Consider the following 25,569-nt stretch of genomic DNA (forward strand, 5'->3'; position numbering starts at 1 on the left):
TGTATGCTTTCTTCTGGATGTTGTTTTGCAAATATTTTCTTTACGATTTTTGTAGCCGAATTTTATTACTGAAGATTTTGCAGACATTTTCTCCCGCTCCCAGACAACCACAGATCACTTTCTTGGGAGTGCGTCGTGCGAGTGAAAGGGGGCGGGGATGGGTGACAGGCAACGGTAACAAAAATACATAAGCAATGACCAATGAGTCACGTTATTGCTTGGATTTGAATCAGTACGTTTTACATACAATAAAAGCAAGGATGTTAACAAAAAAATTAGTCAATATACTGGCAGATTAGTGATATTTTCACAGTTATGGTCTTGTCTGGTCTTGAAAAAAAATCCCGAGTCCTCAGTGTCCGAGACCGAGACAAGACCGAGACCAAATGCGGTCGAGTCCGAGACGAGACCGAGACCATCAAAAAGTGGTCTCGAGACCGGTCTCGAGACCAAGACCGGTCTCGAGTACTACAACACTAGAGGCATGTGAGAACATTCACACCAACACTTCAGAAGAACAGTAATGATTAGTGTGATAGAGCTTCATTCTTCAGTATTCATTTAATGGGACCTCCAGAGAAGAATATTCAAATGAGGAAAATGAGTATAGACATTGTGAATTTGAGCAATAAAGAAATAATAAAATGGCTTTTGTTTTAAACGGGCCATGAAACGCACCATGAGACGCACCGGTATTGTCAGAGCTGAGAGAAATATGGCCATCAACAACCAGAGAGGGAGTTTTACGTGCGCAGATAGGCATGCATTTAAAAGCTGAAATATGTCTCTATATATCTGCGTTTGCTGGGTATCATAGTGTACCCCGGAAAAGACCCTCGCAGCAGACTGACACGCTCTTTCCAGCCACACAGAGAACAGGTGACTACATCAGTTACATTTACGATGCTGCTATGGTGTCTGGGTATTTGCAGGGGCTCTGCCAGGTAGTTGATAGGATCTTCTAGGTTGTTGCTGGCAAATTGCTAGGGTGCTGTGTGGGTAGTCACTCAGGCTTTGATATGATGTTGCTAGGTGGATGCTGTGGTTCTTTGGGTGATATGATATATTTTAAGTTTTTTCATGATACGACCAAGAACAACTGAGATCAGGGTCTAATTCATTAAAGATCAATGGTTCTCAGCCTGCACATAGTTGATGAAATATGACGTATGGTAGTAGGCATGATTGTCTTCCTGTAGTGCTCTCTGTTGCACCAGGACTGAATCAGCCTACTTCGAAACATGCTCCTCATTTCTACAAGCATGCAATACGGAGGGGGTAGGGAGTGCTGTCCATGATGTTGTCCAGCAGCTTGGACATCATTCTCTTCTCTACAACCACCAGATGGTTCCGGCCTTCTCCAAAGAAAAAGCCTGCTCTCTTGATGAGCTTGTTCATCATCTTGTTACTCCCAGAGTCCCAGCACACTACAGTGTGGAACAAGGCAGGCACGCCAACAGACTGAAAGAACATGTGTAGCCTCATACTTTGAAAAACTTTTCTCAAGAAGTACATTCAGGTTTGGTCCTTCTTATAGATGAAGTGTCTCAGTGTTGTGTGTTCTTTCAAGTCTGTCACCATCAATCACATATATTATATTATATTATATTATATTATATTATATTATATTATATTATATTATACTACAGCCTGAGACATGATTGGGAAGGCTCCAGCATCCAAACAAACCCTATAAGTGGTATTATATTATATTATATTCACATTTATGTTCTGTGTCTCTGTCTTTAGTTTTAGTCATTGTTTTCATGGTCTCCATTTTCCCTTAGTTCTAGGCTGTGTCCGGAATTGCCCCCATACCTTTAAATAGGCCACTATTTGAAGGGACAGCCATTTGTTGTGCCGTCCGAAACCATAGTGGACGTTATCGAGTGCACTCATGCAATCCCACAATCCACCGCAATAACAACCGATGTAAACTCAACGGCTAAACAATACCCATAATGCACTGTGAAAGTTGTGCCTCTAATTAATTCCATCATATGAATCGTCCATCCATCCATTTTCCAAACCACTGGTCCAATGGCTACAGTGTAATATCTTTCAGGTATAAATGCCTTTTTAATTGATTAATTAAGGTTTATACATAGTTTCCATGACAGAGTTCAAGATACATATTTTGATCTTACTACTGGAGCTGCCAGTTTGCTAAGTTTCAAATAATGTTTAAACGGCAAGCACAAACTATGCAAAAGCGGCAGCCCTTATGGTACACTCAGTGTCCGAATTCGCTCACTCGTTTTCCATCACACCCTCAAGTGAACTACGTATATTACTGGACTAACGTAGGGAATAGTGAATGATGCAATTTCAGACACAGCCCAAGTCATTCCTTAGTTGTCATGGTTTCTGAAGAGTTATCACCTGTTCCCTGTTCCATTGCTTACACTAAACTGTTTAATTAAATACATAGAAGATGGTAAGGAAACAAGAATATATAAGTTGCTTCAAAGCAGCAAATATTCTGCGTATTTTAAAAAGTCGTTTTAATGCCACACATTGCTCACACAGTCTTGCTTCAAGTAATTTTTTTTGGCAGTCGATTTTTTGCAGCGCATTGCAACTGTCATTGAGATAAATGGATATGCTAACGGATAGCTCTCTCTCCAGGTATTAAAAACCTCCTTACCAAAAACATGCAAACATATTAGGTCAGGATGCACATCTGCGTATGTGGAGCAGACCTGCCGTGGTGGCGTGACATGACACTCGGTCTGATTAACGGAGTTATTCTGTGCCGTGAGGGTGTGTGATAAAGCTGTAACACAGCACATAATACCTGGTCTAATTTTAGAGAGACCTTTCTCCTCCACCATCTCTGGAGAGTGTCTCCCTCCACCCATAAATCAAGAGAATTGTTTTCATTGTCTCGAAAACCTCCTGAAACACACGGTCACCCTAACCTTTGCCTGACAAAGGCACACAAACCTCATCTACATCCGAATGCTCTGTGATTAGCCGCAAACCTCAAACCTTGCACCATTTCTATCCGTTTCTCATTTCATTCCTTTGTTTTTATTTCAATTTAGGAAGCATCGCTTCATTGGTATTCAAAGACTGCCCCCCCGAGCCCTGAACAAAGAATTTTGAAAGCATAACTTTATCAAAGGAATTACTGGTTGGATTAATATTCCAACGCAAGGGAAGAACTGCGATGCGAGCATCAACCCTGCGGCTAGTGGAGAGGATAATGGATAAATGTGGCTAACTGGAAAGTAACTCAATAAATACTCAAATTTCCAGCTCATTCCTTGATTATTATTTTATGACCAATGAATAAAGCATGTGTATTCAGAACTCTGAATAATTCGTCTGGAACAAACAGGTCTACGTTTGTGTGTGTGTCTTCCCAGGATAATGCTTAGATCTGAAATGGATCAGATCTATATGATTTTAATGCATGAGCTGAATCGACACCTTGGCTGCAATTTAATACCCGTTTGGACTGGAACGTCCTCACGGCTGATTTCATACCGTCTTAACTTCCCTGGCTGTAGACCAAAACATCCTGCGATGCAGTGCTCAGACACTGTGACTAATCTGAATATGAATAACTCGATATCAACAGTGAAGGTTTTCATTGCATTTTTTCCTCTGTAGTTGCAGAGGCAGTTCTCAAGACACTTGACCTTTGGAATTCATTTCGGGATGAGCTGCTGTAATCAGCCTTATCTGGAATGGCCTGTCTTGACGGGGCCTTTGAAGAGTCTCACCTGTAGGGATCAAGTCACTGGAGACATCAAAAAAGGGCTTAAATTAAAAATAATTGCTTTATCATGCAGCAAGTTGATGTAAAACATACATGCAAAAAGCTGGAGTGGTTTGACTTTACATTCCACTCATTGGAAGTGTTTAATGTCTCAAGATACATCATGAACAAAGGCCTAAATATAATGCTAAAAGAATATAATGTATGTGAAAAAAATCTAAAGGAAAAGCGCACAGGAAAACAGTGGATCTGTGTATAAAAATAGATGGGCGATACTTTATGGCTGGAAGCCATAGTATTGTGCAGTGAGATTTTTATGTAATCTGAAGAAAATGTGACCATTGTAGAACTTGCAAGGTGTTGTGGAAGATTTCTTTATTTATTTGTAAATTAAAGCATCACTGATAATATATTGGTTTCAAGACAAAATGTGTTCAAATTAATTTAATATTAAAGTACCCCTAATATGCTTTTTCGAATATTATCTTCCACGCAGTGTGTAATATTGCTGTTTGTGAATGTAAAAGGTCTGTAAAGTTTTAAAGACTAAATTTGCATAATACCAGCCTATGCTGCCCGTGAACGACGTCTAATTTGACATGTCCTCAAACACTGTAGTTGTAGCTGAGGCCTGGATGAGTTTGGTTTGTGTTGTCGACATGTCTAGAGGATGCTGTTTTCAGCAATGCTAATCCACTTCGAATGCACTTCAAAAGGATGAGGACTCGCACTTGAATTGATACGGTATAACCGACACCATCGTTACTGTTTGTATCACTGTGTATCAAGCGCTGAGGAAGATCCATAGCTGAAATAATAATACATGATTAGTTTCTGACAAACACTGTAAGCGGTAGACAGATCGCAACAGACTAAGCCATCTGACCAATCAGTGCAGAGTAGACTCTCGGAAAGGAGGGGTTTAGAGAGACTGAATCTTCGAACAAATGGTTTTAATAGTCTGAGGTGATACTGCAATGTATATTAGAGGAAAATGTAAGTGTTTTTAGGCCTTGGATCCATGTAAATCTATTTTAGGAGACTCCAAAACAAAATTAGGAACCTTTAAAACATATTAGGGGCAAACATAACCTTTAAAAGCATATTACGGGCACTTTGAAACATAATTAAATTTATGCACAAAATTTCTTATTTTATTAAAGTCCCCGTAAAGTCAAAATTAAGTATGTGTTCTGAGTTTGTCACACCACAGAAAAATGTGTTATTAGCCACCCAGCCAAATTTGAATGATAAAAAAAGCCGGCAAGTACATAAAATAAGCTATCAAAATCTTGAAAAAATGAGCAGTTTTCTCTGCTCTCAAACGCTGGGGGCGTGTCCGCTGGCTGCGCTGAAACCACGCCCACTCGCGGGAAAGCTGCACTCGACGGGACCCGCTACAGCCGAAATGGATGCTCCTAGCAGCTTATTAGGTTATTAGGTTATACCAAGCCATATTTGTTTGAGCCTCCAGAGCCTGAATCCGATTCAGAAGACATTGACCAAGGAAGTCAACATCGTCCCCCTCGCTCTGCAACAGAATGGTAAATTTTTTCTCTCCCTTTTATGCAAGTTAGCTAAGTTATATGTAAGTAAACGTTAACTAGCTTAACCTAACTTAGACAAATAAAGTTAGACAAGGCAACTTACACTCATTGGTGGGCACGCATTGCCGATGATGGCGCCAGTTGTCGGCGGGACGGGAGGATGAAGGCCGAGGCGAGAGATAGTCGGTGCGGCACCTTTCACCAGTAACAACGGATTATCTGTGAATCCCAGTTGTCTCCGACGAAAGTTTATAAAACTATCACGAGTAAAATGATCACTACAGAGGCGGGTTTGGCTGGTGATCCTCAGCTCTCCATCAAGGTGGCTCTTCACAAAATTAATCCACCTCTTCTTGATGTCGTCGTTTTTAGGAAATTTAAACAAGGACACCGATCTGTTTTGCAAATGATTGCATCCAAGTAGTACGCATTTCCGTGACGAAGGCATGGCTAGATAGCAAACTGTAGGCTGTAGTAACTGATAATAGTACTGACAGTAACTCGCAAATGAGCGCCAAACTGATGCGAATGTGCTCTATTTATATTGTTAGAGGGATCAGTATCAGTGCGTCATCGAGTAGGGGCGTGTCCAAGAGCTCCAGTGCGTCATCGAGCCCTGTTTTAGACCCGCCCAAAAAATCCGTGAAATTGCCAGGGTGAAAAACTGTTTAACGGTCTAACTCCACAATTCAGTACTTCACAGTTCACAGTCTTTGTAATATGTTTTAGCAATACATTTCTAACCTTTAGAATGTGTTTAGAATGTTTTGTTAAAATTGCCTTTACAGGGACTTTAACAAAAAATAATTTTTTAGTTCAAGTTCAAGTTCCTTTCATTTATATAGCACGTTTTATAACAGCCACCGACTGACCAAAGTGCTTTACAGAACTACAAAATTAAAAGACAATAATACCATGCATAGCAGCACAGCACATATAAGTACAGCAAAGCTAAGTTTTTTTAGTAAAACTCATTTTAGATATAGAAATACATTTTAGATATACACACAAATGTGAGTAGAACAAGAACAAACTCAGTTCCTACTTTTTTCCTATACATCATTATTTCAGTGTATACATTATCAAGTGTTAAAGAACCCGTAAGTGCATATGCATCTAATTTTTGTATCTAAAATGTATAAATGCATTTTAAAAAAGACAGAAATAAAAGATTTCTTTTAAGTGAAAACTGAAAATAAAGTTTATTTAATAATCAATTAATTAGGTAAACATAACAATTGCATGTAAGGCAGTTTTTATAACAAATTTTTAATGATATAAATAATAATAATAATATGTTTCTACTCCAATTCGTTGTTAAAATATAAACATTTAAACAGTGGTTATATTATAAAAAAAACATTAAATGAATATGTCATATTAGTGCATACATTTAGAAAAATGCTCCTTTTTAGATTTTTTTTTTTTTTTACTAGCTGACTAATGAGCTATGGACATTGAATTGCTTCTGTGTTTGATATATAGATTGAATGATTACATGAGAGATGATACATTTCAGTAACTTTTACTGTTTCTTTCACCATACCTTCTGATGTTCATTCATGTTTATTTCATACTATAACTACTAGTAACTACTTTTATCCAAAACTACTCACAAATGAATAATAATAATAATTCATTACATTTATATAGCACTTTTCTCAGCACTCAAAGCGCTTTACATAGAAGGGGGAAATATCCTCAACCACCACCAATGTGCACTGTGCAGCATCCACCTGAATTATGCGACGGCAGCCATATTGTGCCAGAACGCCCACCACACACCAGCTTATTGGTGGAGAGGTGACAGAGTGATGAAGCCAATCAGTGTATGGGGATGATTAGGAGGCCATGATGATGGACAGAGGCCACTGGGCAAATTTGGCAAGGATGCCGGGGTTAAACCCCTACTCTTTTTTCAAAAGGCATCATGGGATTTTTAATGACCACAGAGAGTCAGGATCTCAGTTTAACGTCTCATCCGAAGGACCGTTGAGGAATACAACAAGTGATTAATCTATATAACAATATACTTGTTAGCACATACATTTGCATGGTATAAAGCTACAGATTACTTCTACTTTTCCACAGCTCATATTGTCAGGGGTTTTTTGTCTACTGAAATCTCTCTAAAAATATATCTTTGGAGAATATAATTATAAAAAAAGATTTTACACATTCCCCCATTAATTTCTGAGCCGACACAACAGTAACAAAAGAGATCGGATTAGAAATAAGTTTTTGACTGCATTTGAAGCAGGAAGTTTGGCATTTGGGGTCTTGACCGGTCTCGAGTACTTCAACACAACTGAACAATATATTAAGCTGTTGGTAATCATAACTTTTATTTAATCATATGATAACAAACTCATCAACTCTTCCAAGTTACTCATAAAAAACTTTTTCATAAGAGATCAAAGTAAATGCCGCAAGGAACAAAAGCACCTGGTTCATTCCTGGCATTTGAGAGCAGTCTGCTGTGATCTATATACGACTCTAATTGGTGTCAGTGAGGTTGACTGGAAAAATTTGCTTTGAGCTGAAAGCTGAAAGTCTGCTGAATTCATTCAGGCGTTCAACAGATCTTGAAGCACACATTCTGCCTATAAACCTAAAAAGAGGGAAATCCATTTGGCTTCTATAGCTTTATCCATTAGGCATTTCACCAGCAAGGGACATCTCATTTATATGATGAACTTGTATAGATTTACCATGACAGCATTTTCTAACATATCAATTAAGTTGCGATTATGCTAAGTGCGCTCACACCGGGACACAAATCTTACTGAGTCGTTCTATCACCCCAGGTGCTGATGCAGCCTAATACCTGCTTCCTGGAAAGACCCTCACATCCTTCACGCACCGAGGCTTGAGGCGACAGTCTGCGGACAGAGTAGATGAGCAGATAAGAGGTGTTTTTTTCTGCTCATGACTGTGGGGCTGCCTCATTCAAGGTAATGCAAGTTGCACTCAAACTTCTCATTGGCAGCAGGATGAGGTGAAGAGTGCTTTACTTTGACCAAATCAGATTTTATAGGGATGTTAAAATAGAGAACTGTGGCAGGTAGCTTCCCTCTGGTCTAAATAGGCCTATATGTAGGTATTCCATTCAATTCCTGGTGGATCTCTTACTTGATCTAGAAAAAAACGGCACAAAAATGGTTCTAAATGGTAAATCCACTACTGGTCGAAAGTTCGGAATTAAGGTTGTTTTACAATGTTTTTTAAAAGAAGTAAAATAAGGAAGTAATAAAATAAATACTGTTCTTTTGAACTTTCTATTCATCAAAGAAACCTGAATAAAAGTCATGATTCCTAGCCTGGGAAAACCCAGACAACTTCCGGCAAATTTAGATTTGCTCTGAAAGTTAGTCTGGCAAAAAGCTCATTCAAACTCATTTCCAATCCGTCGAAATCGAGGCACCAATCAGAAACGTTGGGGCGGGCTTTTCATGATGACGACAGCGCTGGGATTTTGAAGCAGATTTTGTAGCCTACATTACAAAGATGGATGCCGCCGTCGAACATCACTCGTTCGAATCAGCTATCGCGTCTGTTTTAAGCGATTTGAACGTTTCCTTTTAGTTAAAAACCGAGCAAAGAACAACACTCGGAGATGTTTCTCCGCCGCTCTGCATACGTCATCTCCTTCATCGCTCTGATTGGTTTTAGGTCTATCCGTGACGTCTGTTGGTGACGCCCCTCTGGAAATGATTTGTCTATGACGCTTTGCCAGACCATAACTCAGTTACAACTGAGAATGGTCTGGTTTTAACCAGGCTAATGATTCCACACAAAAAAAGCATGTTGTCAACATTGATAAGGTTATTATTAAAAAATAGTACCAATAATATACACTCACCTGACACTTTATTAGGTACATCTATTCTGTTAACTGATTTGCAAATATTTAATCAGCCAATCTCAAGCAGCAACTCATATGCATTTAGGCATAGACATGGTCAAGACGATCTGCTGAAGTTCAAACTGAGCATCAGAATGGGGAAGAAAGGTAATTTAAGTGACTTTTAAAATGGCATATTTGGTGGTGCCAGATGGACTGGTCTGAGTATTTCAGAAACTGTTTAATCTGGGATTTTCAAGCACAACCATATCTAGGGTTTACGGAGTTAAATGGTCCAAAAAAAGAGAAAATGTCCAGTGAGCTGCAGTTCTGAGGGTGAAAATACCTTGTTGATGTCAGATGTCAGAGGTCAGAGGAGAAAGGCAAGACTGGTTCGAGCTGATAAAAAGGCAACATACACTCAAATAACCATTTGTTACAACCAAGGTCTGCAGAAGACCATCTCTGAAAGAACATTGAAATTGAACCTTCAAGCAGACGGGCTACAGCAGCAGAAGACACACCGTGTGTCACTCCCGTCAGCTAAGAACAGCAAACTGAGGCTATAGTTCGCAAATGCTCATCAAAATTGGACAATAGTAGATTGGAAAAACGTTGCCTGGTCGGATGAGTCTCAATTTCTGCTCCGATATTCAGATGGTAGGGTCAGAATTTGGCGTAAACAACATAAAAGCATGGATCCATCCTGCCTTGTATCAACGGGCCAGACTGCTGGTGGTGTAATGTTGTGGGGGATATATTCTTGGCACACTTTGGGGCCCTTAGTACCGATTCAGCATCGTTTAAATGTCACAGCCTACCTGAGTATTGTTGCTGACCATGTCCATCACTATATAACCACAGACCACCATCTTCTGCAAGTCACTTCCAGCAGGATAAAGGGTCATGTCAAAAAGCTCAAATCATCTCAAAAATGTTCCATGTTTCAACATGACAATGAGTTCACTATACTCAAATGGCCTCCACCATTACCAGACCTCAATCCAATAGAGCACCTTTAGGATGTGGTGGAACGGGAGATTCCCATCTTGGATGTGCAGCTGATAAATCTGCAGTAACTGCGTGATGCTCTCATGTCAATATGGAGCAAAATCTCTAAGGAATGTTTCCAGCACCTTGTAGAATCTGTGCCACAAAGAATTAAGGCAGTTGGTCCAACCCTATCCTAGCAAGGTGGCCGGTGAGTGTATTTGCCAATAATAATTGAGCGCCAAATCAGCATATTAGAATGATTTAAAGGACTAGAGTAATGGCTGCTGAAAATTCAGCTTTTTCTATAAGAGGAAAATATTCTAATAGAAAATAGTTATAATATTTTAAAAACAATTTAAAAAATGTTAATTATTCCAAACTTTTGACTGGTAGCATATATGTTATCCATCAATCTGTGTTGCCTCTGTTTGTTTTTTGTTCCAGCTGTGAGAGGTATGCAGGGTCTTTTATTCAAAGACACATTTGTCTTAGTTACAGTAGCCTCAAATAAACTTCCCTGTTGTCTGGTTCTAGCTGTAGGGCAGTGATTTCGTCTCGAGTCCTGGAGTTACATTATAGTTTAGTGCATGTGTGTCTCACTATAAATGCCCTCTTGAGTCCCATTAACAAACTCAGTAAACCTTGGAAACAATCGCTTCTTTTCTGTCTGTCTACCCTCCCTGTAGTCACGCTCGATGTGACATTCCATAAGACTGGCCTCAGCACACAGTGTGCCCACACTGCGGAACGCAATCACAGCGAGGATAAACAAAAGCTCCAGGAGATTGGACAATTCACCACGTCCAGCCTAAACCAGGTTACAGTTTTTGCATAAACTATTTGGTGTTAGTACTGCTTCATAAAACATTTTCAAGATCATTTTCATGACAATTAAGGACATTTTCTTGCCAACTTCTCATTAATGCACTGCAAAATAAAACAAATACATAAAATAAATAAATATTATTCCAACTGTAAAATAAGGGAGACATTTATTTTCCAACCACAAACAAGCAAGAGCTACACTTACTTAGCATATGCAAAGTAAATGCATACATCTCTGCATTTCATGTAGTGACAAATATTTTAACACAAATGATTTACCATATATAAAAAAGAAAAAAAGAAAAAAAAGAACAGTTATAAAAGTATTTTGATGCCTTTAAAATTTATTTTGTCTGTAGGTAATTAGTTAAGTTAAATTTGTTACAATGTTACTGAGGTAAAGGAAATAAAAAATGTTAACACTATTTATAATATATATATACACAAAATTGTTAAAATATCTCCATCCATCCAAACACCCACTCAAACTTATTCCTAAACAATAATGATTCGGCTATTAGGCCGCTGTACGTGAGCTGTATCGTTCAGTTTCGTTCCGACGAACGGGGCACTACATTTTCTTTTGCTCAATATGTTCAACGTTAATAAAAGGTATCCAAGCAAAAAGTTATCCACGCATTATCCTGCAGTTAATGAGAAAAGTGTAATTTATTGGCGCACTATATTGACTGCGTATTGAGACATATAAAACTGTTTAGCTAGATTTTCAACCAATCAGCATCGAAAATGTAGGTAGGTCACAGCCAAAATCAAGTTAATATCACTACGCACATGTAAACATGGAGGAGGACGTAAGCAGCGCATCTTCATCTGACAACGGGGATTAAGCTCAATTAACACCAGTAAAGTGTATTCTTCATGTCGGAAAAGATGCTGGGAAAAGTCCGCAGCCCTTTACTGAAGTTCGATGGGAACAAATCAAGCAATGTGCGAAGGAATGGCTCAAAACGTCGGACACTACGGAGCTAGCTATTGATCCCATACTGCAGGTAAGTTACTTTCATAACATATCAATATTTGTTCATTATTTTTGGGTGATGCTAATTTACAAACTTCCCGATCAGAATCCCGATAAAAACATCGACATGATGAGAGACGTTGTCCTCCGTTGTTTGATCTGTTATCTGGGTGAAAAAGAGGATGACCTCATCCAAGAGTATGGTGTTTTGAGAAATGTATTTGTACATTGTTTGTATTTATAAAAATAGAAATGCAACTTAAACAATAATCTTTTTTTCTAATTAAATTATATAAAGCTAATGTGAAAATATTTAACACAAAATAGATTTTTGGCAGCCACTATATGAAAAAAGGTAACAATTTATTTTGATGGTCCACTTTAGACATTCTACTGACTTAACTGCAACTACATGCTAACTTACTCTATTAACCCTAACCAGTCTACTAATACTCTGAGTTAGTTGACATGTAGTTACTATACAGTTAGTAGAATGTCAATAGTGTCACCAAATGTAATTTTAAATTTATTGTATTTTTTCTTCCTTAATACACCCTCTGTCATTGGTGAAACTGTACTTATGTTATTGTGACAGTCTTTGTCTTTGTGGTCCACTGAAACATAATATTTTTATGTTTCAGTGATTACAAAGAAAATAAACTATAATGGTTTACTTGTAGTTGTCTTAGCATTTTAAGCTGTTATAAGAAATTTTTACAACCGTACACAAATCAAGTTTATAATTATGGACAGACTTATAATGAGACAGAAGAGATAAAAATACTTCTTTAATGTTTGTTTTACAGTGTGACAATGGAGATATCCTGCAGCACATAATGAAAATTGCCATCTCCAAGAGGGATTCTCAGGAGTATTTCAGCATCATCTTGGAGGGGATGCAAGTCATGGCTGGCTTGGAAAATCTGGCAAGAGCCTGTGCTGTTCTTCTTGGACTCATGTATGCACTAAACCTCACCTACCCGAAAGATCTGAGGCACACTTTTGAGGCCTTTCAGAAGCTCTTCTTGGAACTGGATGTTTGCAAGTTTTCCCCGAAATTACTAACACTTAAAAACAAACACATGACTTAGATTGAGACAATGCATTATGACCAAGTTCTGGTGAAAAAAAACTGCATTGATTGATGAACGTTTAATATTGTTCTACATACAAGCTTTCAGCAAGTACAAATTATTTGATATGTTTTGCTACAAGTTATTCACAAGTTTTAGTCAAGAATGTGACTTTTCCAACAGAAATTTGTATGCACATGTTTTTGTGTAACAAAATGATCTTTCTCAATGACATGGAAAATGTTAGCATTTTTTTGCTTTTATTTTTCATATCTTAAAACTGCTGTCTTACATTTTATATAGAGGGTATGCGCATGACGTCACCGTCGGCCGGAGTGAATGCAGTCACGCCCACAAGTGGCAAAAAGACTGAGCGGCAGCATTTGTTTTCAGCGTGAATGCCGTGAAAATCACACAAAACACATCTAAAACGGGAAAGAGCTTTGCGATTGACTGTACAACTAGATTTGACCAGAAATCTGAGGTACTGTATATTTTTACAGACTGCAAAAAGCTGCAGAACAGACTATATTCTGCATAATTGGATGTTTTTAAATAAACTCTGACAAAAAACTATACAAGTTTTAGGGCTGGACGATATGATGATATACAGTATAACATTAATGTAAGTGATCACTCGGATTTAGACCTATCTATATTGTATTTATATTAAACGTTTACAGGCAAATTTACTTCATTTATTTCCCCGGCGTCGAAATCAGGCACATATAAATGTCAGGAAACACGATTCCTGGCTGCATGTCAATATCCATGGATCACTGGATCTTTGATAAGTTGTAAGGAACACTATATCGAGTCCAACTTTTAGTTTAAACTGATAATAGTTTGTTTTACTCGCGTTAACGCAGTTTCCCCTATTAACTCCAGTCACGCAGCAGCTCTTCTGCCACTCAGTCCCGCTGAGGGGGGCGTGTTCCAGCGGGGAAGTGACGTTAATGCATTCCCTCTATAGATTTGTTTTATTTGTGCAAAAAATACAGAATAAAAGCATGTTTGATAACAAAAAGTGCATTATATATTCATTATTATCTTAACCTGAAAAAGGCAGTAAATGTTATAATTAAGTAAATTTCATTAATACAAACGAGTAAATTCTGCTTGATTTATTTGTGAGACAACTTAAATTAAAAAAGCACATTCCACTAATAATATTAAATTAATCATGTGCCATAGACTAATTTAGGAAATTTTACTTAATTTATTTGGGTAGATTTCACACACACACAAAAAACCTTAATCTACTCAAATATAATACGTGTAATATTGTTACCATATTTTTTTTAAGTAGATAGCATGTAATATTTTTTACAGTGTACATGCAGTGCAGTTACTGCTCGTGTATGTGAATTGACAATTCACCATTAAATGTGTTCTTTTGAAAAGTGTTTTTTTTTATATATTATATTTTGGCTGAATTCTATTTGTTATTCAGATTTTACCTCAAATATTACCTTTGAATTGGAACAACATAATGAGAAGTAATTGGGATGTTAATGCTACAGTAGAAGTTTTCTTGATAATCTTATCATGTTTACTGTGCCTAGATAGCAACTTCAGGTATATCACACATTTCAAACTGGTTTATTTTGTACCTCAAGTGGTAATTCAGCATTTTTGGGTTTATATGATAAACAGGTTTGAAAGTGCAAAATTTCCTATGTTTTCCCTTTTTTTCAAAATGGGAACCTTTAGCATCATTTTTCTCAAAAACTGCAAGGTTGTGTGCGGAGAACTTTTTCCTAAGGAATCTCTATATATTTCTGATGTTAAATATAAAAAAATTGGGTAGTGCCCCACATGGTGGAACGAAACCCTATTTCTAGGCCTCTTTTAGGCTACCGACAGCGGCCTATATGTCTATTAAACCTTCTGTACAATCACACCGAAACATTCAAATCTGCGTTGCCGCTGAGCCAGAGAGAGAGCAGTTGTCATGTAGCCTATACAAGATATAAAACAGCTTTGCAAAGTTTTTTCAACCGCACACAGTATAATTTTTTTCTTTCTTACAATTATTCAAATTATCACAGAAATTCTGGGATAAAAGTTTAAAGTTGTCTACGGTAGCGATCAAAATGGAATAAAAATCACTTTTCAAGTCGCTTCAAATAAACATAGTATCTAACTAACTAATAAACATGTTTAGGGGGTGTCTCATCACTAACAACATATATTAGATCTCATTAAACGACAAATTAAACACAATGTACTATTGTATACTATGTAAGACGTCACGCCTCGTCACGCTCTGCGTGAGTGGTATTAACGACAGTAACGTTAAATACAAGTACTCCACAGCGACTCTAGGGGTTGCTGTTTGACAAAAACGGAATTCCTGCCAAGTGTGCCTTTAAAAAATGTGTCATTGAATCATTCATTAAATACATTTGTTCAAAAAAGCTGATTCATCCAGCAATGAAACAACTGAAGTCTATATGAGCGAGTCTGAATCCTTCATTCAAACTGATTTAAATAAAATAATAAAAATATTTTTCAATAGACTGCAGTAAATACACACATTATATATATATATATATATATATATATATATATATATATATATATATATATATATATATATATATATATACACACACATATACTGTATATACACATACTGTATATACACTCACCTAAAGTATTATTAGGAACACCATACTAATACTGTGTTTGACCCCCTTTCGCCTTCAGAACTGCCTAAATTCTACGTGGCATTGATTCAACAAGGTGCTGAAAGCATTCTTTAGAAATGTTGGCCCATATTGATAGGATAGCATCTTGCAGTTGATGGAGATTTGTGGGATGCATAACCAGGGCACGAAGCTCCCGTTCCACCACATCCCAAAGATGCTCTATTGGGTTGAGATCTGGTGACTGTGGGGGCCATTTTTGTACAGTGAACTCATTGTCATGTTCAAGAAACCAATTTGAAATGATTCGAGCTTTGTGACATGGTGCATTATCCTGCAGGAAGTAGCAATCAGAGGATGGGTACATGGTGGCCATAAAGGGATGGACATGGTCAGAAACAATGCTCAGGTAGGCCGTGGCATTTAAACGATGCCCAATTGGCACTAAGGGGCCTAAAGTGTGCCAAGAAAACATCCCCCACACCATTACACCACCACCACCAGCCTGCACAATGGTAACAAGGCATGATGGATCCATGTTCTCATTCTGTTTACGCCAAATTCTGACTCTACCATCTGAATGTCTCAACAGAAATCGAGACTCATCAGACCAGGCAACATTTTTCCAGTCTTCAACTGTCCAATTTTGGTGAGCTCTTGCAAATTGTAGCCTCTTTTTCCTATTTGTAGTAGAGATGAGTGGTACCCGGTGGGGTCTTCTGCTGTTGTAGCCCATCCGCCTCAAGGTTGTGCCTGTTGTGGCTTCACAAATGCTTTACTGCATACCTCGGTTGTAACGAGTGGTTATTTCAGTCAAAGTTGCTCTTCTATCAGCTTGAATCAGTCGGCCCATTCTCCTCTGACCTCTAGCATCAACAAGGCATTTTCGCCCACAGGACTGCCGCATACTGGATGTTTTTCCCTTTTCACACCATTCTTTGTAAACCCTAGAAATGGTTGTGCGTGAAAGTCCCAGTAACTGAGCAGATTGTGAAATACTCAGACCGGCCCGTCTGGCAACTACAACCATGCCACGCTCAAAATTGCTTAAATCACCTTTCTTTCCTATTCTGACATTCAGTTTGGAGTTCAGGAGATTGTCTTGACCAGGACCACAGCCTTAAATGCATTGAAGCAACTGCCATGTGATTGGTTGATTAGATAATTGCATTAATGAGAAATTGAACAGGTGTTCCTAATAATCCTTTAGGTGAGTGTATATATATACACACACACACACTGGATTTCATAAGATTTACCCCAGCACAGCTTTAGCACTTGGCTGCACTCACAGGAACTCAGATGAACTTCAATACTGCATGTCAAACCTAAGCTCATGAAAAAAAAAACACCTTTGAATGCAAATCATGTCAAATCGAAGCTTAATATGAGGGTATAATAAGCTGTGAGTGGTTTAGGGCACAATGTAAGCATAAATGTTAGTGAGTTCCCTGTAACTCAAGATTACACGAACGAGCAGCTGAGGGCCTGTCTTCCTAATAGCCTTAATGTAAGACGGGATGTAAAAGCATGCTTTGAGCTGACTAAAACACAAAACAAGCTAAGAGGAACGGTGCTAAGCAAGTGAGGAAATTACTAAACAGGGTGCAGGTTGAAGATAACCACACCTGGCTAGACTGACAAAAAGGGGACTGAATTTCACTGCTTTCACAACATTATCAGCTCTAAGGACAGATTTGTTCTGGAAAAGCTTAAAGAGGATTTCCCTAAAGGATATGATCACCTTTAAAGAGCACCACAACATCAGGCCCCTGGCCCCTGAATACCATCAGAACTCAGCGGCCTTGAACAATATCCAACCATGCAGAGCACAAAACAGTTTCTCTCTCTTTCAAACACACACACACACACACAAGCTTTCCATCTCTCTTTCTGCTGTCTCACACCAGGGGAATTAAACCAGACTTCGCTTTAAAATGGTGGAATTTGATAAGTCTGTGCTTCGCAATAACACACTTGGGTGGCTGGCACACACTCACACACGGATACCGATTTCTTCTGTGGCTTTGAGCCAAACAAACCATCATGACGGTAATAAAACCGTCATGCCTGTCTAGTGGCAATAACCCAACTTCACCATTCAAACCATTCCGAAACTTCCTTAAATTAGTACTGGCACCAAAATATATATTCGAGTTAATAAACCACTCAAACAGGAAGTGGCACTACTATGAGACACATGTACCAGTGAGGGAGCGAGCAAAAGCAGCTTCTTATCGCTCAATGTCTTTTCTATTTTGGGTTGTTGATTGACTCCAGGTGTGAGTAGGGGACGCGGGGGGTTGGAGGACAGGGGGTTTTGTTTCAATTTCTAGTCTGTGAAAGCACACACTTTCAAAGCCGCAGAAGAAATTTGATGCGGGCTGCTGGTTTTGCTTTGAGTTTATTTGTTAATTCCCTCAACCATCCATTCACACATCATTTCCGTTTTCATACAAACACTACCGTTCAAAAGTTTGGGGTCAGTAAGATTTTTTAAAAGAAATGAATACTTTTATTCATAAAGGATGCATTACATTTATTCAAGTGACAGTAAAGACATTAATCATGTTTAACTTTCTATTTATCAAAGAATCCTGAGTTTTCCACAAAAATTTATAATTAATAATAACTTTCGTTCATCTTCAGTATACAAATAAAGATCTTTTTAATGAAATCTGAGAGCTTTCTGTCCCTCCATTTACAGCTACGCAACTGACACTTTGATGCTTCAGAAAGTTCATAGAGATTGTAAAACTAATCCATAAGAATTGAGCAGTTTACTCAATTTTCTGAAAAGACTAATTAGCTTTGTATGATGAACAGGTTAAATTTAGGCTTTTATTCACATATAAACATTGATCAGCAAACATAAACAGAAGCTAAAAAGAAATTGCTTAACGCGCGAGAACAAACCTCTTGCCGAAGCTCAAACCTGCTGCGTAACACGAGAATGAACCTCATTGGTTCTCGCACGTCAAGCGAACATGCTTGAGCTTCCGTTTACCACAACTGATGTGTGAGCTGATGAATTATATGTGAATAAAAGCCTAAATTCAATGGGTTCATCATATAAAGCGATTGAGTCTCTTTAGAAAATTTTTGAGTAAACCGCTCAATTCATATAGCAGGGCTCCAGACTAACTTTTTTCACCTCCGTCCTGGAACCGTCCTGAAAACCAATTTGAACCGTCCTAAAGTGAATGTCAACCGTCCCAAAATAAAACTGTTGTTTCTGTACTTTGTTATTATGATCTATAGTTATAGTTGTTGGTCGTTTTTTTGTATTCATGCAGAATAAAAATGTTTTTTTTTCCTTTTTATTTTTTTTTACATAGGCTACGAAAAATAAGAGAAAAATACATACAGCTCAAAACGTTTTTGAGTTGGTTGAGTTGGTTGGATTAAACAATAACAAATAAATACTGGTGACTAAATATCTCAAAGTGGTAATGTGTCATAGCTGATCATCTGGAAACGTGTTAATAAGAGAAAGGGCTTTAAAAAGTGTAATATGACTTCCCTAGAACACAGAATTTGGGGGAAATTCTGTTTTCATCTCAGTCTTTGTACTGAGATCTTCGTGCCGGAGAAAACATCTATTAACCTGTTAATATGAATGATTTTAAAGTTTGAACATGCAATACAGATACAGATTTAACTGCTTAAAATATCTTAAAATTAAATAAAACCACTTTTCCTAAAATAGAACAGTCTTCTTTTCAATTAATGATATATGCATTCTTTATAACTACTTGCATACATAATTCTTTATTCTTTCAAGCAGCAGACAGTTATTTGTATGAACTAATTATATTAAATATAACATTAAAGCTATTAACGAGCAGTGAATGCTTTTCTCTTTTTCTTTTGTTGCTTGATCAATATTAAGGACACGGACCGCATTAGGTTTATTACGCACTGTCACTTTAAGACGTCGGATCATGTCTAATGACATGCGGATACAATTGCACTGATGCACATCCGATTCTCTCACAACTGTTTAAGACATAACCAACATAGTTTACATGAATTCTCTCCAAAACGGACATTTAGACATAATGTTGTGTGTATTTGTCCACTCAGACACGAAAGAGAGCTCAATCAGTCCTCGCGCGCTGTATATGCGTCTATGTGCATGGCTGCACGTTTCGGTCGGGTGTGTGCGCACAGAAAACCGAATAGAGGTATTTTTTGCGTCGTCACTCTTATTCAGATATATATATATATATATATATATATATATATATATATATATATATATATATATATCTGCTCTACTCATTCTCCCAGACGTTTACATATTTTAACGTTTTATGAAACATGCAGCGCATGTCAACCCGTGTCCCGCTGGGTAGATCAGCACGTTACAGTACAAATGTGCGCATCTACACGCAGGACATCAGTTATGACTGATCGCTTCCCAAATCGTCACTATCTAACATTTTTGTCTAGTTTTTATTCGTTGAATATCTGTTGTTTAACCAGCGCAACATATTTACGATGTCATTAAGCCATTTGATAGATGTACCGCGGAACAAGTCTCTGGGTGAGTAGCCGGTGATAGTAACGTTAGGCTATATAGCATGAGAAGACGCGCTCCGTTGTAGTCAGCACTTGGTCGGTTAATTTTGACATTTTCTAAGTAAGTTAGCCCATAGGCTAGAAATAAATGAACACACATACAAAAATATCTTTCGTCCTGTAGGCGTCCTGGAGAATATTTCTGTTCGTCCTAAACACATTTTCTATCGTCCCCAGGACGATAGGACGCCGTTAGTCTCGAGCCCTGCATATAGATTAGTTTTACATTCTCTTCATGAACTTTTTGAAGCGTTAAAGTGTCAGTTGCGTAGCTGTCTATAGAGAGACAGAAAGCTCTCAGATTTCATCAAAAAGTTCTTGATTTGTGTTCCGAAGATGAACGAAAGTCTTATAGGTTTGGAATGACATGAGGGCGAATAATTCATGAAAGAATTACAATTTTTGGGTGAACTATCCTTTAAAGAAGTGGAAAGGCCTGAAAACAGACGCCGAGGTTGCTTTATTTCTTCTCGATATGAGTAACATTGGTTTTGCTGTGTTTCACAGAACTAAGACATGCTTTTGCTTGAATATACTTGTGTGCCATCGCTTGTTTGTTCATTTGCATTATTATTATTATTATAAGCCTGGAACGTCTAAACCTCCTCCACCGCCCGTTTCAAGCATCAACTCCCAAAGTGTGTTCGAAAAGTGAGGTAACACACTCCTAATATGTTTTTTCTTCTTCTTTTGATTCACTTTCAGTGATCGCTATAACACCTTTATCTTGTCACATTTGTAATATAATAGTTAATTGAACTAAAACTGTGTTCTATGGGGTTGCTAAAGCACTGCACAGTGGTTGCTAGGCTGCTCTGTGTTGTTGTTAAGGTGTTGCTAGGTGGTTTCTAGGGATTTTCTGGTCCCAAATTCAATGTAAATAATAAAGATTATGTGTTTGGAAAGCTGTCTTTGTGCATGTCAGAGGTTTAGACGTTCGGTCCAGTTGTGATTTTGTGAGTTGCAGACAGAATGCTTAAAATCGGAAATGTCACTAAGCATTCGGATCTCCACAAGACAGAAATACTAATGAAAGACGAGGACAGATAATCACAATTCTGCTCTCATTGGCACATGTCAATAGGTCAGCATTATTGACAGTATAACAGCATCACAAGGGCCCGGCTTCAATCCCACTCGACTGAAGAGAACTGACTTGCATGTATATACGGCTGCCTCGGATTCAGTCTGACAGCGGAGCGTTCCGTTCCATGACTGATTGGGCTCAGGAGATCAAGAATACACTAGCAACTCCACCACTGAAAATATTTGGAAAATCTACTTCCTCCCTTTCTTATATTCCTTTGTTCAAAAATGTATGACACAAGGTGTTGCTAGACGGAGCAACGAGAGCCCTTCAAATCTCTTTTTCTTACAGGTTGTGCTTTAATCACACAAAGAACACTTCTGAAAAAGTGCACACCAGCCATTATATCCTATTAAAAAAGGCAATCTTACAGGCCAAAGTGACGAAACACTAAGCTGAAGACAACATGAAAAAAAGAATGTGAATAAACTAAATAAAGTGGAAAGTTTCATTGACTTGCAGCTGCATTCCATGTGGTTTCTCATTAACCAAAGCTGGCCCTGGATTAGTGGATGTCTGATTAAGCGGTGTGGAAAGTCAATCGCTGAAACGGAGAATGGACAGGAGCAGCGAGCCACACAACGTAAACAAAGATAATGGCTTCATTTCAAAACCTAGCCTGTCTGTCTACCGCCTACGTACAGCTGTCTTCAACATCGTAATCCTAACTGAAATGTAACCTCATAAATGACTGATTTGCAATGCTCAAGGCAGCAACTCACAAATAGTTTACACAGGACACTTAACCCACAAATGATTCAAAGGAAGTATTTTGCTCAAATAATACTCTATAATGAGCCAAGAACAAAACATTAGTGAAAATAGTCTATTTTTAACACCATTTGGCACAAAATGAAACAAGTAAAAAAGACATTTGACCAACAGAAGATCTGAGGGGCAGATTTACTAAACAGGGCAAATAAGCGTGAGAGCGCAGTTCTGCATGTGATCTACTGACGTCGCGCAAATTAAAAAACATAGACGCAGCTGACTCATTTACATAATGACCAACGCAATCTACCAAGAGCTGCGCAAATTAGCATCTGGTTTAAGACATGATATTTTTGGGTGGTAAATAATGGCACAAACACCAGTAAATTGACTAGCGCAAACCTTAGTAAATCACCTTTCATGATTAATTTAAATACTCTCCTCCCATAAATTTTGCGTCTGAAAGGGAAACTCCTACAAATGCATATGCAATAAGGTCAGCCGCAAAAATAACCGTGTCTACGCCTTTTCAGCGCTAATTTTTCACTGCGTGTCTTAAGTAAATCCTGACTGACAGTAGTTCTTTAACGGCAAAAGAGAGTTTGCGCTGGTGCTATAGACCTTATGTAGCCACGCCCCTTTTCCGCGCTGAGCTCGTTGTCTTTTGACTTCCGGTCTGTATTTTCACAGCGATCTTGCGTAGTTATGAATGAACGGCTCGTTTAAAAAATTCCCAAGGTCCATTTGTTAAGACATATGCTTTACAATGCTTATCATAAACATTACAATGCTCATGATAACTTTCGTTAACTCTACAATAAGTAAATCAACTTCACCAGCTAATTACTCCTGGACAGCGATGCCATAGAAATATACAGAGCAACCGCAAAAACGGAAGTTCAAAGACAATATTCTAAAGATGGCGGCGCCCTCGTTTCTCTGGTGCATAAGGTCTATAGCTTTTAGAAAATATTGTCCTAAATCTCTTGGCTCAATACAAAATACAAACTTCAAAACTTAATATATTATTATTTGTGATCATTTATTTTGATTAAAAAGAGGACCCCTAAAGCATGCCATACTGTATCATGTTGCCCATATTTGTTTTTGCCAGGTCCAAAATAATTTCCCATGCTTTTGTGTAACTGTACATTTAAACCTCCATTTGATCTCCATTCAACCTCATTGCTGTCTAGGTGAAAGATAATAAAGATATCTCATTTGAGATTTTTATCTGTTCTGTGGTCTTCTTCTCAGTCTAAATCTTCCTTTCTTTCTTGCAAAGAGTGTCGTTGCAGCAAACTATGCATGACGGCTGCTAAAAAAAAAGAGATTAGATGTTTAAGATGAAGGAGAGGAAAATGAAATCAAATCCACTGAGGCAGCTAGCCTCAAAAGTGTTTTGTTCTCAATAAAACTAAAGTGTCTGACTGTGTGAGACCACACAAATGAGTTTATTCCAGCCATAAATCCATAAGTTATGCATTTAAGAGGAATTTTATATTTTAAAGGTCCTTTTTTATTCTATTCAGCCCATTACTCACTGTCAGAAATGAAACAGACTTTGCTTTTCCCCGTATGAGATCAGAGTGAGAGAGCAGGGGTCGCAGTATACGAATGAACCTTTAGTGCTTCACTCGAAACAAAGACGTTAAGGAGCAGTTCTTCTGGAAAAACAACAACATGGGTCGCGAAAACAAACCATTAGTCATTTTATCACACTTCCTTTATCTTCTGTAACTTCAAACATTTTAAAGGAACCAAACATAAATGCTCCCTGTTGGGATCACTTACAAACACAAATGCATAAACACAGTTAGCCTCCATGTTGTCTACTGCCCATGTTGACACTGACAGCAGTCTTCCAAGAAAACATCCGAACTGATATCTAACCTCATAAGTGACCAATTAGAACACTGTTCACATAAGAAGTCATATTTTTTTGACTATGAAGCATATGGTAGACTTGACTCACAACTTGATTCCAATGGAGTTTGATAATGTAATATTCTAGTTAGCTCCAAATAGCCCAATTTAAATTAGACTAAGCTATATGTCAGACTTTATACTGGCACTGAAAGAAAGTATATTTATAAACGACTCTGCTATCTTTTTGACTTTTTTTCATCCTGATGAATTTTGGGATTGTTTGCATTGGCGCGAGGGCTGGGCAATATTGCCTCCCCTCCAGCAACCTCTCACATGACACTGCAGAAATTAGCAAATGACACTGATCCAACAATCCAATCAATTCCCAATGGACACAATCAGCTCCAACTCTACATTCTTGCTCAAGAAGCCATATACATCACAACAGGGAAAGAATATGATCTCAACTTCTTTTTCATGACAATTTTAAGGGTCACATAAGCATTGTCCTGCAAATTTTTGTGGGTGAAATTCATTAAATTTCAATAGGTAATTTCATTAGGAATCCACACAACTGTGAATTTTGCATGAGGACGAAAGATTTCTGGATGCAGATTTCACAACTGGTTCGATTGGGTTCAGTATATTCACTGCATTGACCAAAAAGAATCTGCTTGGTTTGAAAGTGACTTCTGTGTGAGCTGTGCTTCATACATCGCTACACTACTGACAGTAGACGATGGACATTTTTGCCTGCAAAATTCCACTGAAATGTCACTAATGTGAATGCACCATTAGAATTGTCAAAACTAGGTATCCTAAGAGGCAGCATAATGTGTAAAATGAGAGGTGGCATCATGACATCATGACTAATAAAAAAAAAAACGGATGGCTTGATTTAGTATTTGTCTGTAACCCAATGTAGTTACAGACTGTGTGCATCCCTGATGTATTATTCATGCCATGTAGTTAAAAATTTAAAGGTTTAAAAGAGCAGCTGGTAACTGTGTGATAACCACACACATCATTAAGGTCGCATTTTAGTGAGCTATTAAGTCTTTTGGATTATTCTCACGTCTTTTTTGGTTATGTTATAAGGCTTTATAAATAAATGAGGCTGCATATTGCAGGAAGTGTTTCAACATTTAGAAAGTCAATAAGGCCCTAGGGCTTGACCTTGAACCTTTGGTGTCAAACTACTGTATAAGGGTTCAAATTCCCAGAAACGTACATCATATTACTGGAATAGTAAGTGATATCCGTCGGATGTCACTTGCGAGATGTGACAAGTGATCACACACGTCAAATTAACCATACCGTCTCTTCTGGATCTCACTCAAACCAGGGGCATGTACCATGAAGCTAGCTATGAACAAACTCTGGGTTACAGGATTGTTTTCAATTTGACAAAACCAAACAAACCCAATCAGGTTTTGTTAGTATATCAACTTTGTCAACTCAGGCTTTGTCAACTCAACGCTGCAAAAACACATTGTGAATAGAAACATTTGACATTCTCCAGAGCACAAACAAAGATATGCACTGGATCGATTGCCAAATCTGTTTCGCCTGTTATGCTATTATTACAGAGACAACTGATCCTAGACCTGTAGTTATGGGTAGCTTTTCCCTCTAAAAGCAATCAAAAGCAGCAGCAGGCAGTGGAAGGCTAAGCAAAT

The 25,569-nt window shown here is 38.0% G+C and overlaps 1 protein-coding gene across 6 annotated transcripts in view; it reads right to left on the minus strand.

Annotated features, from left to right (window-relative positions):
* Positions 1-25,569, minus strand: part of LOC130073768 (rho GTPase-activating protein 42) — a 156,984-nt gene that overhangs the window by 77,044 nt on the left and 54,371 nt on the right. The window lies entirely within an intron of this gene.

This window comes from Rhinichthys klamathensis, unplaced genomic scaffold (assembly GCF_029890125.1).
Source record: "Rhinichthys klamathensis goyatoka isolate OS25496 unplaced genomic scaffold, OSU_Roscu_1.1 h1tg000561l_1, whole genome shotgun sequence".
NCBI classification, from domain to species: Eukaryota; Metazoa; Chordata; class Actinopteri; order Cypriniformes; family Leuciscidae; genus Rhinichthys; species Rhinichthys klamathensis.